This window comes from Cupressus sempervirens, chromosome 3, assembly GCF_028749045.1.
Source record: "Cupressus sempervirens isolate cs-2001-9-10 chromosome 3, ASM2874904v1, whole genome shotgun sequence".
NCBI lineage: Eukaryota > Viridiplantae > Streptophyta > Pinopsida > Cupressales > Cupressaceae > Cupressus > Cupressus sempervirens.
In genome coordinates, this window is record NC_143120.1 from 594,957,932 (window position 1) to 594,980,443 (window position 22,512).

General features: G+C 39.0%; 1 protein-coding gene across 1 annotated transcript in view; it reads right to left on the bottom strand.

Annotated features, from left to right (window-relative positions):
• Positions 1-22,512, bottom strand: part of LOC149568070 (protein ARABIDILLO 1-like) — a 221,565-nt gene that overhangs the window by 54,775 nt on the left and 144,278 nt on the right. The gene's annotated exons all lie outside the window — the stretch shown is intronic.

The following is a 22,512-nucleotide window of genomic DNA, read 5'->3' on the forward strand; positions in this document are numbered from 1 at the left end:
CAGAGAGAGAGTGACAAAATTTGAGTTGTATAACAAACTAGCAAGAATGAAGTTTGATTGAAGAGCCTAGTAACAATTAGTTCTTTGACAGATAGGGGTGTGTTATTATATCAATGATAACCCATAGTTTGAGGTGGGTAAAAGATCACATATGCAATTCCACTTTTTAAATTGGATGAAACAACCACCCTTGGTAGTAGTGTTGCACTTGGTGAAGATAGTAAGGTACACGATCCAAGAGAAGATTTAGAACCTAAGTTGGAGTAGGATTTTCAGTTTGCTCATGGATTGAGTTCACCCAATTTCATCACAGCAGCAGTTCCCTTGATTTGCACAAACATGATTTGGAAGAATCATTTTGTGGTGTTCAATTAGAGTTCCCTATCTCGTCATGAGCTAGGAGTCGTCGAGAAAACTCATTCTTGGCAAGTCAAGAAGACCCCAATATGTAACTTACCAAGTAAAAAACCTGACTCACGTGACTTGTTGAGTCAGCAAGTCAAGTGGCTAACTTGCTGAGTCAAAGCCTCCTAAATTGGCAGGCATCAATGTAAAATAAATATTTTTAAAAAACTACTTTTTTTTGCTTACTTCTATTAAACCATTCAATTTGAGATGCGAAAGTCACTTCTACAAATTGCATTTTTGGGCTTTTATACAAGTTTTGCCATCTTAAAAATTCAGGGAAGTAATGCATGCCATGGAGTTTTATGTAGTTCTCTAGGTCCTAATTTGTGTTATTGTGTGACCCAGTTGAAGCTACCTCCCTTACAACCCTATGAGGGGCTCTATCTATTGACCCTACCGAACCTCAAAACAGAAACTGCCCCTAGATCCCCATGAAGAGTATTGCCCCTTGACCTCATTGGTGGTGTTGGGCCCAAACCCCAATTTTATTTTTAAAGTACAATACTACTTTCAATTTGTGTTGAACGAATCATTATCTAAAATCTTGTCATTAGTCTTCCTCAATATTACTTGAAGTATACTTGTTGTCTAGCATACAATTTTTTTTATTGAGCGGGATAAAGTAATTGGCATAAGATGCCTATGTTGTGCTTGATAATATTGGTTATGCATCAATGTATTAATTGTCGTCAATGTATTAATTTGTGTTTGTACTTATGTGATCAATGTATGCTTATGTATTTGATCAAACTAACTTTTATTTGATGATGTTATTGTGTCATTAAGCTTTATTTAATAATGGGTGCATGAAATGAGTTTTAAACTTTCAAGAGTTGTTTCACTTTGTCGAGTCATTGGCAAGTCATTGCCGAGTCACCAATCATGTCAACCTTGTCAAGTGTAAGTCAATTCCAAGGTTGGGAACTATGTGTTTAGTGATAACCCATTGTTTGAGACGAGTGTAGAGAAGACATGAAAATTCACTTTTTGATATGAATGAGGGAACAACTCTTGGTTGTAGTGTTTCACTTGGTGAAAATATGGGATGCAGGAGAAGATTTAAAACCTGAATTGGAGTATGATTTTCAGCAGAAAATAATTTGAGTTCACCTAATGAGGTGATTAGGTATCCTCATGGGAGACCATCAAATATGAAATATGTATATAAGGAGAAAAATGAAGATTGCATTTGGAGTGATATGACACTAGGAGGTATTATTTCTTATTACATTATTTAATTAGAAGGAATTAGGTGGCTAATGTCATGGACCTCTATCTAATCGTGCACTATGCATGAACATGCCAAAATACTAGAAGAATTATGTCTCTATATCAAGTGACTATGCAGCAACTCTTTAAACCAATGGTACTTCAGCATTGACTCTATGCAAACATTTTTTTGGTTGAGTTCTTAAAGTTCAATAGCAAGGCCTTGTCAATGCTTGAAATAATTTCATCAAACAAATATTCTTTAAATAATAGACCTTTGGTCAATGTTTCATGGAGTTTCCAGACAGGGTGGGACCAAGACGTGGGGACAGGTTTTTGAGATGGGGGACCAGCGAACTAATTTTGGGGATGACAAGGGGGTAGCACGGGGAGAGCCGCAAAGTAGTGGTGGCACTAATAAACAAATAGAAATCAATTGAGATCCTATGAGAAATTATGCAATACAACATCTCTGCAAGTGTTCAATAAATGGCAAACTAATTGTATGATGTTAAAGGTTGCACTTAGTATGTAATATCATGTGCCATATAGCTATCATCATTCAACATGTGTACAAATTAACTTGGGTATGCAATATGTCAATTTTACTTGAAGACTCTTTCCTCATTGGTACTTGTCTTGAGTTGCATCATTCTTGTAATACTACTATCACGATTTAACTGCATAGTTTTTGAGTCAAACTCACTAACCCATGTTTCATGTAATGATTCACACATGAATCCTTCTCTTGTGAGAATAAATGGAACACTTAGCATTCATTGGATCTAGTTGATGCTCACAGAGGTGAAGCACTAGGACTTCCCGCGAGGTCACCCATCCCCGTATTACTCCAGCTCAGCGTGCTTAACTACAGTGTTTCCCTGACCATGGAGGAAACTCCGTACTTAAACGCGCTCAAGCTGGAGTGGTACTAAGATGGGTGACCTCCCGAGAAGTCCCAATGCTTTATCTCTGTGAGTATCACCTAGATCCAATGAGTGCTAAGTGTTCCATTTATTCTCATGAGATATAGATTCATGTGTGACTCGCTACTCATGAAACATGGGTCAATGAACTTGACTCAAAAACTAAGCAGTTAAATCTTGATAGTAATATCATAATTTAACTTGTTGTGGAACATCTCCTACTTATCACTTGCATCATTCTTGCATGGCTTTTTAACTTGAGCTTTGGAATTGGCCAAGAAGGAATATTATTTATACCATAGAAAAGTTGGTGAGCAAATTGCATATCTTTCTAATGTAGTTAGAGAGGTGGTTTGCTCATGGGATGTATTGATTGTTGGATACTTTTACATTTCAGATATTGACAGGTTTCCAAATAGAAATAGGGTAACTAAGTTTGCTGCAATTTTCAAAACACTAGCAAAGAAAGGAGGTTTCAAACTTGACAAATATGTAACTCTTCAGAAAGGGCATAATGATAAAAGCTACATGTTTGACAATCTATCCCTTCGATGGAATAATTTTTCATCATATACTAAGCTTTCTTTGGGGTTAGTTTGTAGACAATAATTCTCCATTGCACCTTAAATATTGATGCATTCATTAGTGGGCTACACGAGGTTACTAAAGAAGAAACAAATTCCATTGATGTGCATGTTAATTTGGAAGGTAGTTAGAGTTTAGGCGTGCATCTTTCAAGCCACTATTTGATTCTTTGCTTCCTTTGCACATGCATTGAAGAAAGATTCTAAGAACCAATTGGATAATTGTTCAATAGGTTGTTGGAGCTACAATTGTTAAGAGCCTAATTGAAACAATTGTTATATTGTCATTGATGTCAAACCTATTGGTAAGACCAAGTGTCAAATGTACAAGAGAGACATTCACTAAGAGTGTAGACTATTATATCATTTGATTGATGAAGAGGATTTCAAAAGAAGAGATCATGAGATGACTTAGTGAAAGGTTGAAATGTGTAACTAAGATGGAATTACACTGGGCACTTGATAAATTAGTCCTTGACAAGATAATTTATTGTTTAATCAACATATGAAGTGAAGATCACAGTTGGATGAAGCTCAGAGTTAAAACAAGTCATAATGATAAGCTTGACAGAGTATTAGTGGTGCACGGTCAATGAAGGAGTTGAAGCAAGAGATTGTCGAGTAACAGGACCAACCGAGTTGAACAGTGGTGACCAAGTGAGACAATTTAGTGGTAACCAAGTGAGACAGAGCAGAAGAACACAATGGTGACCGTATATCAGCAAAAGAGCGGTTTATGAAAGAATCAAGAATTGTGGCCGACATAGTTGAAATCTTGGAATAAGAAAAACGTGTTGACAATAAAGATTGATGAGTTGTATTATTTAATGCAAATAAAGGATTAGTTGAGTGATCAAAGGCTAAGATTTGAAGAATTGTTTCAAGAAGTATTGAGAAGAGAAGAACAAAAAGGTAGACAAATTCATTGAATGTTTTGGATATAATCATAAACCCTAAGATCTACGATTGTGATTAATCAACAAAAGATCAAAGCTACTATTTTTAAAGAGGTATCTGATATGTTTTATGGGGTTGTTGGATTGGAGATTTGCGAAGACAAGTGGTGAAAAAGCTTGCAAAGAGAAGTGTGAAGTTTGTGATGTGAAGGATTGCTTGAGGAGCTGTTCAGAAAATCTAAGATGATGAGAATGATGGAGTCCAGTCAATGAACCAGTGTTGAGCCAATCATTTATAAATACTTTAATCAAGGTGACATTCAAATGGAATGTTCTTAAGTTCTCTAACAAGGCCACTCCTAACAGGGTGATTAAATCCTTTAACAGGGTTGCACCTAACAGTGTGTTTTGTAACCTTTAACAAGGTTGTCTCCTAACAGAGCTAATTTCAGAAGAGTGAAAAGTGGTAGCATATTACTCGTGGTTTTCTCAAATTGGATTTCTATGTTAAACCTTGTTGCCAAACATTGTGTGGATGTTTGTTGTGTGTTTAAGCTACTTAATATTTTTAAGTTAAGTTTATTGTTGACTGTGATAAGTTTCTACAAGTTGGCACATATAGAACAGAGAACTAAAATGGAATGAATAAGTTGGATTATAGTGAACAGTTTTAATTAGTGAATTATTGGGCTAAGTTTGTTGAAGTTTCAAGTGTTTGATTTGTACATCTCGACCTGAAGATAACTGATTCACTCTGCTCCCCTCTCTCAATTATTCCATAAAATTCTAACAATTGGTATCAGAGCTCTTGGTTCATGTGTGAAAGTTTGAGGGACTTAAAGCTGAATACCAAGATGTACAAGGAAGAGATACCCAAGCTAAGTAAGGAGAATTTTTCAACATAACAAAGGCTGATGGAGTTGCATCTATCAAGTATTGGAGATTCTAAACTTTACTATCTTGAAAATGAGTACATTGATAGATGATTCTGATGAGGATGAAAAATGTGAAAAGACTGCCCTAATTTCACATTTGAGCAAAAATGACAAATGGATAATTGATAGTGGATGTTCACATCAAATGACAAGTGATACAAGTAAGTTTGAAAAGATGATTCAGTACAATGGTAACAGTGTGAAGTTTGGAAATAATGCACCATGTTATGTGAAAGGTAAAGGATCAATTATTTCGAATGACGAATTTAGATGTGATAATGCATATCGGGTTGATGGTCTGAAATATAACTTGTTCAGTGTGGCACAATTAATTAGTTCTAGCTATAGGGTTGAATTTCTAAACAAGAAGGCAAAGATATACGATGCTACTGATAAACTAAATGGAAGTGGAGAGGAAAGAAGAGGTAATTTGTTCTATCTAGACCTATCTAAAGATACATGCTTATTTGCATAATATGAATATGTTTGGCTATGGCACAAGAGGTTGTGTCATGTATATTAGCAAGAAAAGAAAAGTAAGCGGATGCCAAGATTGAGTAAACTGGATAAGGTGATGTGCAAACAATGCCAATTGGAAAAAATGGCCAAGTCTAGTTTCAAGAGCAAAACTTTTTCATCTAATGATATTTTGGAAGTAGTTCATATTGATTTATGTTGTCCTATTGGAGTGCAAGGTTACAATGGAGATAAGTACTTTATCTTATTTGTTGATGACTTCTCTAGACTGATGACTATAACGTTTCTTAAAGAAAAATATGATACTTATCAAATGTTTATGTGGTATTTGACAAGAGTTTTAAATGTTTATGATACTTTATGATACTATGAAGAAACTTTTGCTTCAGTTTCAAGATTGGAAGGAGTGAGGACTTTGCTTGCAAATGCTGCTTACAAAGGTTTCAAAGTTTATCAAATGGTATACTTGAAGGGAAGTCTACATTGAGCAACTTGAAGGTTTTGTTAAGCCTAGCTAGAAAAACATGGTATGCAAATTGCACAAAGTTTTGTATTGTTTGAAACAAACTCCTAGAGCATAGTATGAGAGACTGCGTGCATACTTGATGAAAATTGGTTTTGCAAAAACACATGACAATAGCAATTCGTACTTCAAAAATGAATCTGAGAGCATGATACTATTAACTGAAATTTATGTGTATGATATCATATTTGGAGGAAAAGATGAACTGTGTAAATCATTTGCTGATGAAATGAAGAAAGAGTTTGAAATGTCTATGTTCGAAGAGATCAAATTCTTTGTTGGCCTACAAGTATATCAAATGAAGAAAGGTATCCACATTACACAATCAAAATATAAACTTGGAACTCCTATGGCTACTGAATATAAACTTGCAAAGAATGATGATTCTTAAGAAGTAAACCAAACATTGTACGGGTCAATGATTAGAAAATTGCAGTATATAGTTCATAGAAGACGTAACATTGCATTAGCAGTTGGAATAGTTGCAAGATTATTTGTTAATCCTAAAGAGAATCACATGACGACTATGAAAAGAATACGGAGATATCTGAAAAAAAAGGAAGACTATGGCCTATGGTATAAGAAGAGTGATAAATTTGAGCTGAAGGTTTACACTAATGTTGATTGAGCTGGAAATGTTGATGACAGAAAAAGCACTAGTGGAGGTGCTTTCTTTTATGGAAAAAGATTGATTTCCTAGACAAGCAAGAAGCATGAACTACATTTCTCAATCCACAGTAGAAGCTGAATATTGTTGCAGCAGTAAATTGTTCTAACATTGTTTGGATCAAGCAATTGTTGAAAAGTATGAAAGAAGGGATTACTGATCCTGTAGTAATCTATTGTGACAATACCAATGCTATAAACATTTCAAAGAATCTTGTGCTGCATACTAAGACAAAACATTTTGAGATCAAGTATCATTACTTGAGAGAGTTGGTACAAGACAAAGAAGTGAGGCTTAGATATGTGAACACTAAGGAACGGATAATTGGCATATTTACTAAGGCATTACCAAAGGAAGCACATCAGTACTTGACAAACAAGTTAGGGGTAATTCCCTTCTCTGAAGCTAACAAAGGAGAAATGTGGCATTGTAATAAATGTTGTTATCAAAATATCATACACATTGATGAAGAAGATCACACTTTTGGATCTGCCTAAAGGTGTGAAATGATGTGAAGAGCTGATTTTGAAGATGAACCTTGATGATAAAGGGAGAAAATCTACAAGTAAGACTAATGATTGTTAGCCGACTGGATGGTTCCAGCAATGTTTCTGTATTCTGTAGCCGACGGTCCGGCGATGTTTCTGTATTCTGTAATCGACGGTCCGGCGGTGTTTCTGTATTCTGTAGCCGACGATCCGACGGTGTTTCGGTATTCTATAGCCGACAGTCCGGCGGTGTTTCTGTATTCTATAGCTGACGGTCCAGCGGTGTTTCTGTAGCGACGTCGTCGGTAAATAGTTTGTAGCGGATAGAATAATTGTGGCCGACGGACTCCTTCGCGAAGGTTCGGCGGTAGTATTTATAACCCGTCTGGGATCTTTGTAAACGATCATTCATCTACTATTGTGAATATAGTTCTGTTGTTCGTGTTCATTGTCTGTATGCGTTCATTTCCTTTACCTGTACGATAAACATTTGGCGCCGTTGCCAGGGGAATCTGGAAGGTGGGAGGAATGAAGATTAATGCCAAATCAGCTTAACAAAGATCGGAATAAGGCGAAGGGAAAAGATGGAATCCGTACTGCGCAAGAGAATTTAATTTTGGCACAGCAAGCTGAACACCGACGAAGATTTCAGAAGATTGCCGACGGAAACCGAAGTGCGGAGGAATTGTTGGAGGAGACTCGACAGCGGGTGGAATTGGTGGAAGAAGCACGAGAGGAGTTCTTGAATTTGTGTTCGCCGAGGGAAGAAAATTCAGACGGAAGAGCATCAACTCGCACGGCTCGCAGTGCCGACGAAGCACGAGCGTGGAGTGACCTCTTCGTCCAGGATAGACTTCCGCGGGAAACAATTTCGAAGGATCCTTCGTCTTCACCAAGGTTCGCAGCTGTCGACACCTCCAGTGTGGGAGTGCAAACCTCCAGTGTGGGAGACCAGTCCGCCGGTGTGGGAGTACAGAATGTCGGTGTGGGAGTTCAGACTGCCGCTGTGGGAGTGCCAACCGCCGGTGTGGGAGTGCCGACCAGTGTAGGAGTGCAGACCTCCAGTGTTATGGCGGGACCCAAAGAAAAGCTGCCGAAATTTGAAGGTGATGGTACAGCCGATCCCATCCGACATTGTAAGACATGTGAGACGATCTGGCAGGCAAATGGAATCACAGATGCCGACGAATGGGTCAGGCAATTTTCGGCAACCCTACGGGATGTCGTGAATGATTGGTTTTCGGATATGTATCCGCAGAAGCTGGATACATGGGATAACATTAAAAAGGAGTTCTTGGCGGAATTTAAACTCTTGCGGGATGATAATGAAATCGTAGCGGAAATTATCAATACCAAGCAAGGGAAGCACGAAACTGTCCGTGTCTATGCCAGGAGATTAAAAGACTTAATCAACAAAATAGAAAGCAAGCCGGCGGACGGATTGCAGAAAAGGTGGTTTGTGGACGGCCTACGCTCACAATTGCGGAGGAAAATGAAAATTGTACCACCGTCGTCATATGTCGATGCTTATAACAGAGCACTAGACCTTGAAAGTGCGCACAAGACAAAGAAAAAGAAAACTAGTTCCTCTGACTCTGATGACGACGAATCTGCTGGAGATGATAGCAGTGACGACGAAGGTAGTAGCAAAAAGGTTCGTGCTTTACAGAAGGATATGGTTCGAATGATGGAGTTTAAAAATATGCAGAAAGAGCCAAAAGGTAGTGAATTGTGGTGCACGGAATGTAAGACCGACGGTCATACTAGAGGATCGTGTCCAAAGAACCAATTCTGTGACATTTGTCAGATCATGGGCCATTCGACAAAGGAGTGCCCCTTTAACATGAAGACAAGAGGATCTCTGCAGGTGTTTCTCACACAGGAGGCTTCCCCGTCGGGTAGTAGCAGAAACACGAATACCACCGGTGCTACATTTGGAGGATACAGGAATAATAACAGAGGGCAAAATAATAACAATAATAACAATAATAATGGGAGCCGAAGTCGAACTCAGTATGATGAAAACGAACGGCCGATCGTTCAATGCCGAGCATGTAATTTTGTGGGGTCATTTTGCGCGGGATTGTACAGTGGCAAACACACCGAAATTATTATGCAGATGGTGCGGACCTGGCGATCACGAAGATTCCAAGTGTCCAAAGGCTGGAGTAAACTTGATCACTGTTGGCACGGATGTAGAGGAGGTTCTGGCAATTACACAGAGGCAAACGGAGGAAAAGAGAACAGTGGGGGAAGCGTAGGCAGACATTGCAAAGGCATCGTCGATGGGGACATCTCAGTTGAAGGATATCACCGGCACCTTGGCAAGGAACTTTGCAGAACAAAACATTGTACGACAGATCTTACAAACGGAGATACCAATCAAGATAAGTGACCTCCTTCTCACAATGCCCCAGTTACGGACGGCCATTCTGAATCATACACCGTTTCCAAAAGCACCGGAGGACACAGGAAGGGATAGTAGGGAAGTGATGACAACAGACCCAATGCTGCTGGCACTCACATCCAGACGGCATCCGACAGTCGTCGAGATGGGAATTTTGGGAAATGTTTTGACAGACACAATTGTCGACGGAGGGTCCGACCTGAATGTGTTGCCGGAGGATACTTGGAAGAAGTCGGGAAAGCCGACAATGTGGCCACTTGCATTTCAGTTGCTCACGGCATACCAACATGGACTCAAACCGTTGGGAATCTTGAAAGCGCAACCGCTAACAATTGGTACGCAACCATTTTTATTGGATTTTGTGGTTATTCCATTGAAAAAAAAAGGATATGATGCTATTCTGGGACGAGATTCGTTGGTGCAAGAAAAAGTAAAGCGTGATTGGAAACGAAATACCCTATCAATGGAGGGCAGAGGCAAAAGATTCACAATTGACCTGCACACACAAATGGTCGGCGAGGAGGCAGCATCGTCAGATTTAGAAAGCGACGACGAAAGTGATGATGAAAGAAAGAAGAGAATGGAACCGGACGAAGAAGGAATATTGAGACTAGACGGAAGATCGAATGACGACGACCTAGAGTCGGTGAATGGCCTTTACCATTGCCAGATAGAAGACTACGAACTGTTTCCGAGTTGCAATATGTTAACGGTCGACGAACGTGACAAAACAAAGGAAAATGAATGTCTGGAGAAATGTAGGGAAGCGGAAGAAGGAAAAGCTGCCATGGTTGAAGCTGAGGGGAGGAACATATAGGCTGAACACAGAAAAACGAAAGATCCCACTGTCTGGTACATGGTGAATGGACCGCGCGGAAAGAAAAGGTTACAACGCAGCATAAAATTATTGGAAGGGCACCGACAGCAAGGAAATAATCCAGTTGCGCGATGACCGCAGGCACAGTGGGTGATGGAGGTGGCACAGAACAGACTTAAGGCATACGACGGTCGGAATGAAATCAAAGTGGAAAAGTTTAAGGCCAGATGGGTTGGACCATATCAGATTCGGAAGGTCGGTGACAATGGAGCGATCAGATTATCAACTTTGGACAGGCAGAATGTACCTTCGGCAGTCAACGGATCCAAATTCAAAATATATGATGCCAGGAAGACTCTGTCGCTGTCACAGGATGGCCAACTGACTCCGTCATCGTTGCAGAATGGCGACGCCTGGAGGCAAAATGGTGGTACCTCTGTTATTTGATTTCTTCAAAACAAAAATATTAAAAATTCAAAAAAAAAAAAAACGACGACAAAATCAAGTTGTTCAGAATGAGTGACAGATGATGCCAAAGGGAAGGGGACGCATCCGTGGTTGCCAAAAAGAGTGCAGAATCGACAGATAATGACAGACATGGTGTGTTCCGTGCATTTTTGTGTGGGTTGCGAAGTGTTAATTTGGTCTTGGCGGCGAGGGGCACTGCCCCTCGACCCCGCCGAGGGGCGTTGCCCCCTGGACCCCCAGTCGTTGCGGATATCAGTCATGGGAGTCTGACCAGTTGAGAAGAGTTGAAGTTGCTGCAGGCATGGACCGTTTCTGTACCGAGGCACTGGGAGTAGGTGTTTGCCGGGAGACTATCTTGGTGGATGCGTAGAGAGCTCGGGAGGAGCTAATCATCCAGTTGGAGGCAGTACAGCGACACTTAGCTTAGTGGACCCAGTGTTGGAAGCAGAGAAAGCAACACAGGTGGCTATCAGGGTCAGCTTCAGGAGACAATATTGTGTTAGCAGAGGCTATAGGCACAAGACGAAGTGAAGTGATGTGACAGAAGCAGATTTTTCTTGTTGTAGTCACTTTGATGATATATTTTGTTTGTTAATTTGTCTCAGATATGTTGTAATTGTCGTCCGGAGACGACTTTTCTTTTCGGGGGGGATGGTTTAGCCGACTGGATGGTTCCGGCGGTGTTTCTGTATTCTGTAGCCGACGGTCCGGCGGTGTTTCTGTATTCTGTAGCCGACGGTCCAACAGTGTTTTGGTATTCTATAGCCGACGGTCCGGCGATGTTTCTGTATTCTGTAGCCGACGGTCCGGCGATGTTTCTGTAGCGACGTCGTCGGTAAATAGTTTGTAGCGGATTGAATAATTGTGGCCGACAGACTCCTTCGAGAAGGTTCGGCGGTAGTATTTATAGCCCATCTGGGATCTTTCTAAACGATCATTCATCTACTATTGCGAATATAGTTCTGCTGTTCGTGTTCACTGTCTGTATGCATTCATTTCTTTTACCTGTACGGTAAACAATGATATCTACATGGAGGAGACGTAAGACAGTGTACCTGATATTGTTATGGTGACTGAGATGTCTTTGGCATTGTCGTCAAAGAGGGAGATGAAGATTGTTGTTAATAAAGATATAAAGAAAGAGGGAGTTGAAGACTATCACAAGACATAGATAGAGATGGAGATCATAAGACATAAAGAACGTTGAAGACTGTTGTTATTACTGAAGTTGACTAGATGAGAATCAGAATGAAACCAAGAAGCTCTACCTGTTCAAGTTGTTAACTTTTTGGATTGCATGGTAACTTAAAGATATTGCATATCTTGTAAAGATAGAAAAGGTGGAGAGGTGTTGTCATCAATGCCAAAGAGGGAGATTGTTGGAGCTACAATTCTTGAGAGCCTAATTAGAACAATTGTTATATTGACATTGATGTCAAACCTATTGGTAAGACAAAGTGTCAAACCTACAGGATAGACATTCACTAACGGTGTAGAGTGCTGTATCATTTGATTAATGAAGAGGATTTGAAAAGAAGAGATCGTGAGATAACCTAATGAAAGGTTGAGATGTGTAAGTGAGATGGAATTACAATGGGCACTTGATAAGTTGGTCCTTGACAAGATAATTTATTGTATAATCAACATATGAAATGAAGATACCGGTTGGATGAAGCTCAGAGTTGAAACAAGTCATAATGATACGCTTGACCAAGTATCAGTGTTGCACGGTCAATGAAGGAGTTGAAGCAAGAGATTGTTGAGTGACAAAGATTGTCGAATGACAATATCAACTAAGTTGAACAGTGGTGACCGAGTAAGACAATTTAGTGATGATCGATTAATCTAGTGAAGACCGAACAGAAGAACACAATGATGATCGAGTATCACCAAAAGAACAATTTATGAAATAATCAAGAATTGTAGCCGACATAGTCGAAATCTTGGAATAAGCAAAACGTGTTGATGATAAGGATTGATGAGCTATATCATTTAATGAAAGGATTAGTTAAGCTATCAAAGGCTAAGATTTCAAGAGATGTTTCTAGAAGTGTTGAGAAGAAAAGAACAACAAGGTGGTGGACAGATTCATTGAATGTTTTGGAATTAATTGTAAACCCTAAGATCTATGGTTGTGATTAAGCGACAAAAGATCAAAGCTACCTATTTAAGAAGGTATCTAATATGTTTTATGGGGTTGTTGACCTGGAAATTTGTGAAGATAAGTGGTGGATGGACTTGCAAGGAGAAGTGCAAAGTTTGTGATGTGAAAGATTTCTTGAAGAGTTTTGTTGTTACATTCTAACCATTGTGGTAGAAGCATGTTACTGGTGGTTTTTCCCAAATTGGGTTTCCACATAAAATCCTGGTGTCAAACATTGTGTGAATGTTTGTTGTGTGTTTATGCTACTTATTGTTTTTAAGTTTAAGTTTATTGTTGACTATAATAAGTTTCTGCAAGTCGGCACATATAGAACAGAGAACTGAAATGGAATGAATAAGTTGGATTATAATGAACAGTTTTAATCAGTGAATTATTGGGTTAAGTTTATTGAAATTTAAGTGTTTGATTTGTACATCTAGACCTAGCATAGGTTACTTTTGGGAGTGCTTCATGGTGAGCAATGGTTCAGATTTGTAGTTGTCAGTTTGCTAAATGGTGCAGATCAGTAACTTCATTTCATGCGTTGCTCTCATTCAAGGGAGTTGCCATGTTATTCTTTGTCAAGGAAATGGCATTTTCAGTTGGTGATTGTATGAAAGTGTTTCCCAAGCTTTTCTGAGATGAAACAGTGCACCCCTATGCCTTCCATGCATGCTTCTAATTGGAAAATTCATTGGTATATTTATTGTTCTCCCGTATAGCACACTTGAATTAGATTGTACCTTGCTGACTTCAGTCATAAGCAACAGTGGTTACTGTTTACTTCAGACCTTCCTAATTCAAAGAGTTCATCTATGAAGATGTGTTGTATAAATTGGTAGTTTTCTCTCAATGATAGTTCAGGATAAAAAACATCCACATGTTTTAGTTTAGCATTCAGGGACTCCTCAAGTTGAAGCAATGAGATATTTCACAAATCTTTATGGCTGTATCAATATAGTACAATGGCGGCATGAAAGATCTTTGTGGTCCTATGATAGTGATCTTGATAAACTCTTGCAAAGGATTGTTTTCCTTTAAGAAAGAACATTGGAGTACGCATTTGCAGCTATGGCTCTATGTGTATACTGAGAATTGGGGATAAGGTATGGTTGCATTTCCAGAAGGAACGATTACAAGGCCCTCATAGGAAGCTTCGTCCTCTTCGCTATGGTCCCTATAAGATTATAAAGAAAGTTGGAGAAAATGCATTTCAACTCAACTTGCCTCCATTTTTGGGTGTTCACCCAGTCTTCAATGTAGAATTGTTGAAGCCATATTTCCCTCATTTGCTAGATATTGCAGGTGTTTCTGAAGAAATCAGTCATGCAAAGTTGAATCCAAAAGCTGTTAATCCACTTCAAATTGATCAAATTGTGGAGGTTGTCATGAAGAATTTGAGGAACCAAAAAATCTATTTATACCATATGGTAAAAGCAAGACAATTTGTTCAACAGGGAAAGTGACTTGCACGTGAACAAATCCAACTTCATTTTCCACATCTATTGCGAAGTGTGGGTGAAATGGGGTCCATTTCCTCTCAAGGAGGAAGGAATGATCAAAACATAGTCCAAGAAAATGCTGAGGATGTTTTCATAAGCCAAAATGGGAAAATACTGAAATTTATTTTTTAAGTATTATCTATATTAGAGTATTTTTCATTTTTGGAGGCCTACGGGGCATTTTTGGGCTTCAGTGCCAACTAAGTTGTAGCTATGCTTAAAACTTCAAACACTGAATGTTGAACTTTAGAAGATCCTTCCAGAAATTCTGGCGCTTCATGATTTAGAGCTACGAGTAGAAAGCTACGACTTCTACAAGTAGACAAAAATTTTAATATAGATTTTTGTAGTTTTTATAGTTGAGTTTATTTTGTAATTAATTAGCTTGTGGACTTTTCGTTTTCATTTCCAAGGGATAATGGTGACCCTTGTGATCCATCAAACTTGTATAAACTCTATTTTCAAAATGAATGGATCACTTTAGGCTTGCAAAAACATCTGCTGTTGCATTTTAATTGCTTTCAATTAAGTCACAAAACCTCGGGTCCTACACCAGGTATTGTAATCTGAATTCCTAATTCAGATCAGTGGTATCAAAGCTTGTTCGCTCTTGTATGTCCCATCGTACACGGTCAGCTTATCGAAGGTTGGGATTGGTAATGAGAGATCCTTCAAATTATCTTCCTTCACATGGTTGCAAATGGCAAAACAACCACCTAAGGGGATGGATGAATCCTTCAAAACACTGGTGGAAGAGGCATTAAATAATCAACATGAAGAAATGATGCAGCATTTTTCACAAATGCTTGAAAAATGAGAGTTACAAGCCAGTCCAAGCAATTCAAAATTTGGCGGGCAAACCCCTTTCAAGGTGCGCATAATTTTTCATATTCCAACTTTTCAAAGGAAAATTGATGCAGATGTTGCTAATGACTGGTTGTCCAAATTGGAGAGGTACTTTTGTGTTAATAATTTCTCAAATATTGAAAAGATAACCTTCGCCCTCCTCAAAGCAAAGAATCATGTGAAGTTGGCATGGGAGGTACACTTAACAACTTAAGAAACTCAAGAAGCTCGGGATGGACATGTATTTTCTCTGTTATTCGATGGAAAACCCACATGGGAAGAATTTGTAGAGCATATAAAACAAGAATATTACCTTGAGGATACCTATGAGCAAAAATAAATGCAACGGCAATTACTCCAACAAAAGAAAGACCAATCAATTTAGGAGTACACCAACATCTTTCATGCTCTTTCTACAAAGCTTGGCATCAAAGACTCAGAAAACATCGAGTTCTAAAGTATAAGAGTGGTCTTCATAGATACATTTAGACTGAAATGGATTTCTTGAATATAGAAACATTGTCCAGTACTTTCAAATATGCATCAAAAATTGAGGATAAGTTCAAACAAAAAGGGAGGAGGGAAAATCCAATGAACAACAAATGGAAAGGTAAAGGTAATAAGCCAATTGGAAAACAAATAGCCAAGGAACCATCTCCAAATTCAGAAGCAAAGGAGACATGGGGGGTAAAGAAAACAGGGCAAGAATTAAGTATGTGGTGTGAAGTCCATAAAAGTCCCTCTCATAACACTAAAGATTGTACAACTATAAAGAGTTTAATGATGGAAACCCATGAAGAAGCTATTGAACCCGAGGTGACAGATTTTGGAAAACAAAAGGAGGATGAACAAATCATTGAGGCTGATGCATATGCCACACTGGCCACTGCAAAGGTATTTGCTTGTGATGATAAAGAGAGATTGTCCCATTCACAAATATGGGTAGGAGGAAAAGCTTTGCATTTCATTGTTGATAGTGGTAGTCAAAAGAATTTGATATATTCTGAGACTATTAAAAGATTGAATTTGAAGACAACATCACAACCCCAACCATGTTCTATTGGGTGGGTGAGCCAAGGGCGCGATATTCAAGTAAACAAGCAATGTCATCTTTCATATTCCATAAAACCATTCAAAGATGATGTGATCTGTGACGTAGCTCCTCTTGATGTGTGTGATATTCTGTTGGGGCAGCCATACATGTATCAACATCATGGAGTGTATGAGTCAAGGCCACAGAGTGTGACAATCAAATAGGTGGAAAAAAGTACCGGATTCCAAAGGTAAGTCCTGCACACTCTACATCTTTGATTAGTGCAAAACAATATAGAAGGCTAATAGCCCAAACTGGTACATTTGTGTTATTAATGATCAGTCCTGAGGAACAAATGATAAATGTGTGCAATTCCCATTCCCTGACGTCCATCACAACAAAACAACAAAGATCAATGGATCAGATTTTAACAAAATATCAGAATGTGTTTCAGTTACCAATAGGGGTACCCTCACATTGCCAAGTTAGACAATCTATTGATTTAATACCAGGAACCCCATTGCCTAATGAGCCAGTATATAGGAGGTCAGATCTAGAAAATGATGAGCTAAAAAGACATACAAGAATTAATTCAAAAAGGACATATCTGCCCAAGTGCATCTCCTTGCAGTAGCCCAATTGTTCTTGCAAAGAAAAAGGATGGTACATGGAGGCTTTGTATTGATTATAGATCATTGAATAAGATCACTGTAAAAAATAGATACCCAACTCCTCGGATAGATGGTCTCTTAGACCAGCATAGAGAGGCAAAATTCTTCACTAAATTGACTTGAAATATGGTTACCATCAAGTACCAATTAATCCAACAAATGTATGGAAGAATGCTTTTGAATTTAAAAAGGGACTATTTGAATGGTGGGTGATGCCTTTTGGTCTCACAAATGCCCCAGCCACATTTACGAGGCTGGTGAATGATGTTCTTAGGCCATTTACTGACTCGTTTGTAGTTGTATATCTGGATGATATTCTAATTTTTAGTAAAACTTGGGAAGAACATCTGCAACATGTGGAACAGATATTTTCTACATTACAAGACCATGGACTCTATGCAGATAAGGAAAAATGTTATTTTGGTATGCAAAGTATTATGTACTTGGGATATGTCATTGATAGTGAGGGTGTTAATGTTAATCTTGAAAATATCCAAGTAATTGAAGATTGGCTTGCTCCAAGGAATCTCAATGAGTTGCGAAGCTTCTTGGGGTTAGCTAACTTTTATCACATATTTGTGTTTGGATTTTCACATTTGTCTTGGCCTTTGAATCAGTCATTACGAGGAGGTACGAAAGCAAAATTCAAGTGTACAAGTGTTCAACAACAAGCATTTGAGAGGTTAAAACAAAGGTTATGTTCTGCACCAGTTTTATCTCTTACTAATTTACAACAGTCTTTTAAAATACAAACTGATGCATCAGAACATGCTTTTGGAGCAGTCCTCGTGCAACAAGGACATCTAGTTGCCTACCATAGTGAGACTTTTTCTGATACAGTGCGTAGATATCCCACCTATGATAAAGAATTATATGTTATTGTTCAAGCTTGCAAGCAATGGAAACATTGTATATTGGGAAAGGAGACTATCATCCACACAGAGCACAAACCCCTTCATTTCTTGCAAACACAAGGCAAATTACAGAATGATAGGCATCAAAGATGGTCAACTTATCTTCAACAATTTCATCTCAACATTCGTCATAAGAAAGGAAGCACGAATAAGGTAGCAGATTGTCTGAGTAGGACTCCAATTGTATGAATAAGTATGGTATTCAAAAAATGTGGTCACCAAACAGAAAATTGGGCCCACTTGTATGGATATGATAATGAATTTTCTGATGTTTATACTCAGCTTGTGGAAAGTAAAGATGTGAATGATTATTACTTGCAAGATGGAAGGCTTTGCCACTTTAGCCAAATTTGTGTTCCTGAGGAAGAACGTAAGAAGTTAATATAATTTGTGTTCTTGAGGAAGAACGTAAGAAGTTAATATGGGAAGCTCACTATAGTAAGGTTGCTGGTCATTTTGGGATAGGTAAGACTATTATGAAGTAATTGGGAAATACTTGCTTTTTATTAACAAAGACCGAAAGGTCATTATATACAAAAGAATAAAGCGATGTTTCCTTAGGAAACGATCGTAAAGAATAGAAATATTCTATTCTAACAGAGAAAGCTAAAAAAGTGAAAACTAACTTAAAGCTAACTAGATATTTACAATAGATAACCATTAACTAATAATAGACGACTATCTATTATTTTAATACCCTCCCTTAATGGTTAGTCTATCTAGAACACCAACCTATCCTCTGAATTTGACAAACTTATTAGGACCAAGAGGCTTGGTGAGAATGTCTGTAGTCTGATCTGTGGTAGGAACATACTACAAATCTATAGTCTCATCTTCAACCAGTTGTCGTATGTAATGACAGTGAACATCCACGTGCTTGGTTCGTTCATGGAAGAGTGGATTTCGTGCTAACTTGATAACGCTTTCGTTATCAACAAAGTAGTCGGTCCTGCTGGTGACATTTGCATACCCCCAAGCATCCGACGAAGTCAAATAGCTTCACATCTTGCCTTAATAGTCGCTCTGTATTCGGCCTTTGTACAAGAGAGAGAAACTGCCTACTGCTTCTTACTAGTCCATGTAACTGCAACAAATCCCAAACTGAACACATACCTAGAAGTTGACTTTTTATCATCAATAGAGGCTGCCCAATATGAATCTATGAACCCACTGAGTTTAGAATTAGAACTTCGAGAGTACAGAACTCCATAATCTGAAGTGCCCTTCACATAACGAAGCACACGCTTTGCTGCCATCCAATGAGCACTTTAGGAGTTGTCATAAAGCATGAAATATAGCTGACTGCGAAACTGATATTAGGCCTAGTAACAGAGAGGTAGATGAGGTTGCCTACAAGTTGCTTGTATATAGTATAATCAATGGAAGGAGAATCAGACTTTGCAAATAACTTGAGACTTTTCTCCATAGGTGTAGATGCAGGCTTGCAGTCCTACATACGATATTTATCTAACAGGGCCCTGGCATATTTGGACTGAATGATGAATATACTAGAAGACTGTTGCCAAGCTTCAACACCTAGGCAATAATGCATGAGCCCAAGGTCAGCCATATCAAAAGACTGGCATTCTATTTGATTCCCTAAATCAAAGATGTCAAACTGCTAGTGATGATCAAATCATCCACATAAATAACCAGAAGGATAATGTCACTGTCAGTAGTCTTGATGTACAAATTTGAGTCTAAAGAACTCTTGAAGCCTTGATCATTGAGGTACTTATCAATTTTGATGTACCATGCCCGAGGGGCTTGCTTCAAGCCATAGAGGGCTTTTACCAATCCAAGAACCTGATGGTCTTTACTAGTAACCTTGAAACCAGGAGGTTGCGTCATGTAGACCTCTTCATGGAGATTATCATTCAGAAAAGCACTCTTGACATCCATCTGATGTACCTTTCAGCCAAACTGTGCTACCATGACTAGGACCAATCTAATGGTGCTCATCTTTGCATTACGAGCAAAGATCTCATAATCAATACCTTCACGCTAAGAAAAGCCCTTCACAACTAAGTGAACTTTGTACTTATCCAAAGTACCATCCGATTTGTATTTGATTTTGTAGACCCATTTGTAGCCAATGGGTTTCTTCCCTAGCGGAAGATCAGAAAGGACCCAGGAGTTGTTCCTCAGCAGGCTTTGGTGTTCAGATTGCATGGCATGTTCCCACTTTGGAATTCCTTTAGCCTCGGAATATGTTTGAGGTTCAAACACATTGTGAATGTTGTCCATGAGAGCAAAGTTAACAGAATCTGTAGTTTTGCTCTTTTTCCAATCAGTTCTCCCATCTATGAGCTCATCATCACAAAGATTAGCAAGTGTCTTAGCCCACCACTTAGGCCGGATAGAGGAATAACCAATATGAGTATCAGGAGATGTTTGATCAGCAGGTTCCTTATCAGAAGAACCTGGATCAAAATCAAGTGAAGCATCTACAAAATGAGGTGATCCTACAAGAGAAGTCGGAGGTGTCTATACAGGTATCACTGGTATAACTAGAGTTGCAAGAGCTACTGGAGCCCTCCCATCAAGTGGACCTAATGGAAGCCGAACTCCCAAATCATGAGCCTACATAGGATGGACTGTTGGATCAGGAATAGGAAAAACAGGCATGAAAGGTCCTCTCTGCTCATCAAAGACTACATCACAACTGTAGATGAGTCGAGATGTCTCAACATCGATCAAGCGGTAGGCTTTGTGAAGACTGGTATATTTAGCAAGCATGAGTTTCTGACTCTTGGCATCCAACTTGGTGCGTGACGCACCAAGGATTCAAACAAAAGCAAGGGAGCCGAAAACCTTCAGGCTTAGTTACCGGATTCGCCTGGAAAAGGCCAGATCCGGGCTCGGGTCCGATTCGGATCCGGATCCACGTATGGATCCGTGAGGATTCGGGCAAGATTCGTAATCTTGCCTGTGGATCCGTAAGGATCCGCGGCCCGCTGATCCTTACGGATCCACAGGCAGGATTACGAATCCTGCCCGGATCCTCGAGGATCCACGCGCGGATCCACGTGAATCCGCGGCAATGACAGGAGGAGTATGCAAAAACGTGGGCCCATTATCATTTTTTAATTTTTTTTTTTGCCCTAAAGGCCCTAAACCCTAAAAACGACCCTCTAAATCACAATGCAAGTTCATTTGCTCTCTATTTTGCTCTCTCATACTTGCTAGTTTGAAGTGTAGTGCTTGGATTTGAAGGAGATCGGTTGTGGAGCTTCAAATACCTTGCAAGAAGTGTTTAAGGTATGCATTTCAACCATATTCTTGAATTCTTTCATAGATTATTGATTTATTTTTAGTTTTCCAAATTTTCAAGTTTTTGTGCAAGTGTGAAGCATGGTTTTCTTTCACTTTTTCTAGATTGCAAGAATAGAACAATGAGTAGTCAAGGCTCAGTGGGTGGGGGTGGGGCTGCATCACCAAGCTTCAAAATTGATAAGGGGTCTCCTTTATGGAGACACACAACAAGAGTTGCACAATGTCCTGGGGGTGGGGCATACATATGGAAATGTAATTTTTGCAACATACAACATAGAAGCTCCTATTCCTGAGTGAAACTACATTTTTCGGGCCCTGCGGGTGAAGGAATTCACATGTGTCAAGGTAGTGATAAGAAGGGATTACCAGCTGCACAAATAGCAGCATTAGCAAAAGAGCAAGATGATGCTGATAGAGCAGTTGCAAAAGCAAAACGTGGTGCTTCCCAAAAACCAAATATACCAACACCATCATTTGATCAAACAAACACAAGAACACATCATTTTTTGCCTATGCCAACTACAAATGATGAAGATGAAGACCCATCTCCACTCACCCGCAAGAGAGGCCCACTGGATAGGGCATTCCAAATTGAAAAGAGAGACATTGCTGATCACAAAATTGGACGTTGTTTAATTGCAAATGGTGTTTCATTTAATTTTGCTAGATCACCTTATTTTAGTGAGATGGTGGAAGCAATAAATGATGCACCCCATGGTTACAAACCGCCTGGTTATGAGAAGTTGCGCACTACCATATTACATGATGAGAGGAAAAATGTAGAGGCTCAACTTCAACCAATAAGAGATTTTTGGGTTCAATCGGGTGTGTCTATTATTTCGGATGGTTGGAAAGATTGTAGAAACTGTCCATTGATCAATGTTATTGCTGTATGCCCTAAGGGGGCAATGTTCTTGAAGGCAGTTGATTGTGAAGGGCAAGTGAAAGATGCAAAATTTATTTCACACATTCTCATTGATGCCATAGAGTCAGTGGGTCCTGATAATGTTGTTCAAGTGGTCACGGACAATGCAAAAGTTTGCAGGGCTACAAGGATAATTGTAGAGTCTAGATATGATCATATCTTTTGGACACCATGCACCGTCCACTCTCTCAATTTAGTGATGAAAGCAATTGGCACCGAAATAGATTGGGTGAAAAGGATATATGAGGAAGTTGAAGAGATTCAAATGTTTGTGACAAATCACCACATGTCACAAGCAATTTTTAGGAGTTTCTCGGACTTGGAGTTATTGAAGGTAAATTTTTATATTTAATATATAATTGAATATTATTGGATTCCACAATTATTAATTTTTGTT